We start from the raw sequence: 7,024 nt of genomic DNA, 5'->3' as shown, positions 1-7,024 counted from the left end.
GACTGTATTCAGTGAATATCACCAGAAAGAATACCTCTGCTTGATTTTCTTGGATTGAATAATCATTTCCTTAACCTCAATATCCTTGATCTCCTGTTATGTACATGATACTGGTAGTTCGTAACTCAGGAAAAGCAACCTGTTTAAGCAACACTGATTAAGATGGACAGCCTAATCCAGGCTGGTCTTCCTTGTCCATGGAGGTTGTCATATGGCCAAGATATGGACTATAACATGTAAAAGAACATTTCTGGGTAGGCCTCATAGGAAGGCTTTATGTATGAATTGGACTCGACTGATATATACCTTTGAATTTTTTCCTTTGCAGTTTAAATATTTGTCCTAGATAAGTACACATAATACCCACAGTAACAGTAGCCATCTTGAAATCATGAAAACAAGGACACATTTTTTAAAAAATGAAAGAAGCAAAATCATAAAAAACTAAGTCTTTATGCAGTTGCTGTCATCCTAGAACCCAACTCCAACCATCTTGCTTCTTGAAGGGGTAAGCTGCTATCAATTGATGTAATTAATAAAGCTATCAGTTTAAATAGTTCTGTTTCTATATATGAATATATATTTAAATTGTACAAAAAATGGCTGTCTGTCCCCAAAATCTTTAAAGAATTATTGTAAAACTTTTCAGAGTAACTCCCACTATTGTCCTAGTTCTGTTCTGAAAATCAAACTGCTTTGTGTGTTGGTCTTTCTAATTATACTTCAGAAATTCTTGTTATTTTTTTACTAAAGGCTTTAAACCAAAGATCAAGACTAGTGTGGGGAAAACAATAACAAAGTCAGTCAGAATGTGAGCACTGAGGAGAATTAAGAAGGCATGTGCCTATACCTATACTAAAGTGCTTTAAGAACACAGTTTAAAGAACATTCCCCCTATGGGGAAAGTGAATGAGTGTGTGTGTGTGTGTGTGTGTGTGTGTGTGTGTAATGAAATACAGAATGTAAAAGACACTGTATATTTTGTTTCCCCTGTGACATATGAACATAAATCCTTCAACAAGATAAAAATGAAAATTAAACTCATAAACAGTTGTAAACATGAGAATTATAAAAATATAACAAAAAGTCAATAATTTGGAATTATATATATTGTAAAGTTATAAAATTAAAATTTTATGAGGTTATAAAATTATAAACTATTAGAGCCTAATTTTCATGGAAAAATCTAGGACTTCTGCATCAGATTGTTCCTTCCACGTTTGGAAAGAAGGCATGTTTACATCATTCTCTGGGATTGGTTTGAAGACAAAATAAAGAAGAGAAGAGATTTATAATCTCAAGTTGTTTTAACTTCTGTTTATTATCTTCATTCTATCTCATCCTTTCACTTCAGGTCTTCCATCTTTGAGGTATTCATTTTTTCTCTTTCTTTCTCATTCCCTCCTCCACCTCCAAAATCAGATGGAAAATTGGTGAAAAATCAGGACATGGCTTGCCCATGGCTGGTGGAGATCTTTATCAAGAACTTCCAGGTTTATGGAAGCAGAACTTCAATAATTTGACTCACATCAGCACTGGGGTGTGTTACAAACTCAATTGATACTTTGTAGTACTGAGTAACATGATAGTACCAGCGTTAGCCATCAATATGTAGCCTCATGTGTAAATTTCTAATGCCTAGTTTTGCCAAATTGTGGAAGGAAGAAAATAAACCTATGGTTTTCAAACACTACTGGCCATTAGAAACATCTACATTTTTCTTTCTTAAAAAAAATGATGCCTGCTGCATGAGAGTGAGGGCTTCAGCCAGAGGCCTGCCATACCATTGGCCACAGCCAGGGACCTGCCTGGAGAAGAGCTGTACAGGCACACAAGCAATAACCAGAGGCTTGCCCTATACCACTGATAAGTGCACGGAGGTTCTAGCCAAAGCCTGTGCAGACAACAGGAACTGGGGTGCCAGCCCCAAACCAAAGGCCCTCCCAGACAAGAGCCACATAAGGACCCAGAAAAAGGCATACCTAGATACCATTCCAGGTGTGCAGAGACCCAAGCCAGAAGCCCACCCAGACAACAGGGCAGCTCAGGGAGCCAGAAGGCCACCAAACTGAACACAGGAATTGGTGTGCTGGGGAGCATCAGAGTAAAGGCTGCTCAGTGGCTTGCTGAGAATTGAAGACCACTGGGTGAGCAAAAAGCTGCCTCAACAAAGACACAGCAGGATGCATCCGGTGAAATGAGAAGACACATAAATAGATCTCAAAGGCAGACTTCCAGATCACCTAAGGCAACCCCAAGGTCAACAAGATGGAACAATCAGATATTCAAACATCTGAACTACCCGAACTGGCAATGAAGATGACTTGGAAAAAATGAAATCAAAGCTAATTTCTCAGAAAACAGCAGAGATTGTGCCCATAGTACAAGGCATGATTAATAAATTTAGAGTGGCTTTTTACCAAGATGGCACCGAAGGCGAAGGAGGAAGCTCCTGCCCCTCCCAAAGCTGAAGCCAAAGCAAAAGCTTTGAAAGCCAAAAAAGCAGTACCGAAAGGCATCCACAGCCACAAAAAGAAGAAAATCCGCACGTCACCCACCTTCCTCTGTCCCAAGACACTGTGGCTCCAGGGGCAGCCGAAATACCCTCAGAAAAGTGCCCCCAAGAGAAACAAGCTTGACCACTATCCCATCATCAAGTTCCCCCTGACCACAGAGTCAGCCATGAAGAAGATAGAGGACAGTAACACACTCATATTCGTTATGGATGTCAAGGTCAACAAGCAACAGATCAAACAAGCTGTGAAGAAGCTCTATGACATTAATGTGACCAAGGTCAATACCCTAATCAGGCCTGATGGAGAGAAGAAGGCATATGTTCGACTGGCTCCTGATTATGATGCTTTGGATGTTGCCAACAAAATTGGGATCATCTAAACTGAGTCCAGCTGGCTAATTCTAAATACACATTATTTTCACCATAAATAAATAAATAAATAAATAAATAATAAATTTAGAGTGGACACAGATAAAAACATAGAGGGGCTGAGGAATATGATGGGATCCCAACATAGAAAACAAATGGAATCCATAAAACAAATGCAAACAGATTTTCAGGAGATTTAAACTCTATTGAAAATATGCACAGCAGAATGAGCCAATGCAAGGATAGAATTTCAGATATATAAGATATGATTGCATTTAGTGACTAGGAAAAGAAATATTTCTTAAAAATAGTAAGGGACCATGAGAAATCAATCCAACAGCTGCTAGATGAGGCAAACAAGAATAACATAAGACTGATTGGAGTCAATGAAGTAACAGGAAAGAGTGTAGATGACATAAAAAAACTGTTCACAGAAGTCATGGCAGAAAACTTCCCAAACAGGGGAAAAGAACTTGACACACAGATAAGTGAGGCACATAGGATGCCAACTAGCCGTGATCAAAAATTCTACACATAGGCACATAATAGTTGAGATTCCAGAAACCCGACAGAAGAACAAAATTCTACAAGCAGCGAGAGAAAAGAAACAAATCACATACAAAGGAAAGCCCATCAGATTCACACCAGACTTCTGAACACAAACTCACAAGGCAAGGAGAGCACAGAGTGACATATTTTGAGCCCTAAAGGAAAACAACCACCAACCCAGATTGATGTACCCTGCAAAACTCTCTTTCAAAATTGATGGAGAAATAAGGTACTTTCATGGCAAAGAGCACCTCTGGAACTTCATGAATACCAAACCAGCACTCCAAAAGATTTTAAACAATATCCTAGGAAAAGACAATGAGGATCACAACCCCAGGAAGACCAGGAGAATGAATCCATCAGGCACAACAAGAAATTAAATGCAAAGGGGGAGAATCCAACAAAAAGAAAAGTCATGACAAGGATAAGTCAATACATATCAGTTATAACCATCAAAGTTAATGGTATCAATTCACCAATAAAAAGAAATAGACTGGCAGAATGGGTCAAGAAGCAAGATCCAACAATACGCTGCATACAAGAAACACATTTAATTCAAAAAGTAACTCATAGACTGAAAGTTAAAGGGTGGAAACAAAAATACTCCATGCTACAGGAACTTAAAAAAAAAGCAGGAGTAGCTATCTTCTTTGCAGATCAAGTGAATTTGAAACCAATACTGATTAAGAGAGACAAAGAAGGACACTACATCCTTGTACAGGGAACGATCCAAGAGGAAGAGATGACAATCATTAATATCTATACACCAAACACTAGTTCATCCAACTACATTAAACAAATACTAATGGACATGAAAAATCATTCAAGCACTAATACAATAGCAGTGGGGGACCTCAATACCCCACTGTCACAAAGAGATAGGTCACCTTGACAAAAGATAAAGAACAAAATACTGAAACTCAATTAAACACTTAAACAAATGAACTTAACAGATTTTTACAGAGTGTTCCACGCCACAAAATCAGAATACACATTCTTTTCAGCTGCACATGGGTCATTCTCCAAAATAGACCACATACTTGCTCATAGAACATGTTTAAGTAAGTGCAAAGGAATTGAAGTTATCCCCTGTATATTGTCAGACCACAGTGCAATGAAAATGTAAATCAGTAGCAAAAGAAACTGAAGAATTTCATAAACACATTGAAAATGCACAACACATTTCAGAATAACCAATGGGTCACACGGCAAATTAAGAAAGAAATCAGAGGGCTGGGGATTTAGCTCAGTGGTTCCATTTCCTACCTCACAAGCACAAGGTCCCGAGTTCGATCCCCGGTACCAAAAAAAAAGAAATCAGAGAGTTCCTAAAATAAAATGACCAAGACAGCACAACATATTGGAATGTATGGGACACAATAAAAGCAGTCTTATGAGGGAAATTTATAGAAGTGAATACTCACATTAGGAAAAGAAAACAGAACAAGCTCAGTTACACAGCCTGATGCTGAACTTCAAGCTTCTAGAAAAAGAGCAGGAAAAACCCAGAGCTCATACAGGGGAGGAAATTATAAAGATCCAGGCACAAATAAATGCAATGGAGACTAAGAGAACAATACAAAAAATCAATGAAGCCAAGAGTTGGTTCTTTGAAAGAATAAACACAATTGACAAACCCTTAGCCAATCTTATCAAAAAAAGGAAAGAACAGGCCCAAATCCATGCAATTAAAAATGAAAAGGGTGAAATTACAATGAACCTGGCAGAAAACCAGAGGTATATCAATACCTACTTTGAGAACCTATAGGCCAATAAGATGGAAAATACAGAAGAAATGGACAGATACCTAGATATGTATGAATTACCAAAGTTGAACGGAGATGACCTGAAAATTCTAAGTGACCCAATATCAATCAATGCAATTGAAAATGTAGTAAAACCTTATCAACTAAGAAAAGCCTGGGTCCTGATGGCTTCACTGCTGAATTCTACAAGACATTTACAGAGAAACTACTGCCACTACTGGTAAAACTCTTCAATGAAACTGAAAGGGAAGCAGTACTCCAAAATTCATTCCTGGAAGCAAGCATCTCCTTGTTCTCCAAAGTAGAGAAAGACCCAATCAAAAAAGAGAACCATGGCCAATCTCATTAATGAACATAGATGCAAAAATCCTTAAGAAGATACTGGCAAATAGAATGCAAAAGACCATCAAGAAGATCATACACGCTGACCAAGTGTGATTTATCCCAGGGATGCAGGGATTGTTCCACATACGCAAATCAATCAATATAATACACTATATCAATAGAGCCAAGGATAAAAACCATATGATCATTTCAAAAGATGTAGAAAAAGCATCTGACAAAATCCAACATGCATTTATGATAAAAATCCTGCAAAAGAATTGGCATAGACAGTCTCTACCTCATTCTGATAAAAGCCATCTATGAAAAACCAACAGCTAATATCATACTAAATGGTCAAAAACTGAAATCCTTCACACTAAAATCAGGAACAAGACAAGGATGTCCACTATCATCACTCCTACTCAATATAGATTTGGAAACATTAGTCACAGCAATTAGACAAGAGAAAGAAATAAAAGAAATAAAGATTGGAAATGAAGAAGTCAAACTGTCATTATTTGCAGATGACATGATACTCTACATAGAAGACCCTAAGAACTCCACCAAAAGTCTCCTAGACTTAATAACCAAATTCAATAAAGTAGCTCGATACAAGGTCAACACACAAAAATCAATAGCTTTCCTCTACATGAACAACAGAGTCACTGAAAGAGAAATAGGGCAAACAATTCCTTTCATAATAGCATCCAAAAAACTGAAATACCTAGGAATCAACCTAACAAAAGAAGTCAAAGACCTCTACTCTGAAAAATATAGCACTTTGAAAAAAGAGATTGAAGAGGATATCAGAAAATGGAAAGACATCCCTTGCTCCTGGGTAGGAAGAATCAACATAGTGAAAATGGCCATACTTCCAAACCTGATACATAAATTCAATGCAATCCCAATTGAAATCCCAGCAGGATACTGAACAGACCTTGAGAAAACAATCCAAAAATTCATTTGGAACAAGTAGAGACCTCGAATAGTAAAAGTAATACTAGGCAATAAAGACAAGGTAGGGGGTATCACAATCCCCAACTTGAAACTTAACTACAAAGCCACTGTGATAAAAACAGCATGGTACTGGCAAAGAAACAGACCTGAGGACCAGTGGAACAGATTTGAAGATGCAGAAACAACTCCAGACACACTCAGCCATCTCATCTTTCACAAAGGAACCAAACACTCTCACTAGAGGAAAGATAGCCTCTTTAATAAATGGTGCTGGAAATACTGGGTTTCAACTTGCCAAAGAGATTAAAATTAGACCTATGTCTCTAACCATGCACTAAATCAAAATGGATTAAAGATCTAAAAATTAAAATATAAACACTGAACCGGCTGGAACAGAGGTTAGATAGAACTCTTGAAGACACTGGTGTGGGAAAAGATTTTATGAACAAAACCTTAGTTGCCCGTGAATTAGCACAAACAACCAACAAGTGTTATCTCTTCTTATTAAAAAGCTTCTGCACAGCAAGAGAAAGCACCAAAAGTG

The 7,024-nt window shown here is 37.6% G+C and overlaps 1 pseudogene; it reads left to right on the top strand.

Annotated features, from left to right (window-relative positions):
- The first annotated feature begins 2,424 nt into the window (after positions 1 to 2,424).
- LOC101713999 (large ribosomal subunit protein uL23 pseudogene) lies at positions 2,425 to 2,937 on the top strand (annotated as a pseudogene).
- The last annotated feature ends 4,087 nt before the right edge of the window (positions 2,938 to 7,024 follow it).

The sequence above is a fragment of the Heterocephalus glaber genome, unplaced genomic scaffold (assembly GCF_053883595.1).
Source record: "Heterocephalus glaber isolate CG9 unplaced genomic scaffold, H.glaber_assembly_v1.0 deba00001457, whole genome shotgun sequence".
NCBI classification, from domain to species: domain Eukaryota; kingdom Metazoa; phylum Chordata; class Mammalia; order Rodentia; family Bathyergidae; genus Heterocephalus; species Heterocephalus glaber.
This window is presented reverse-complemented; position numbering and strand designations above follow the sequence as displayed.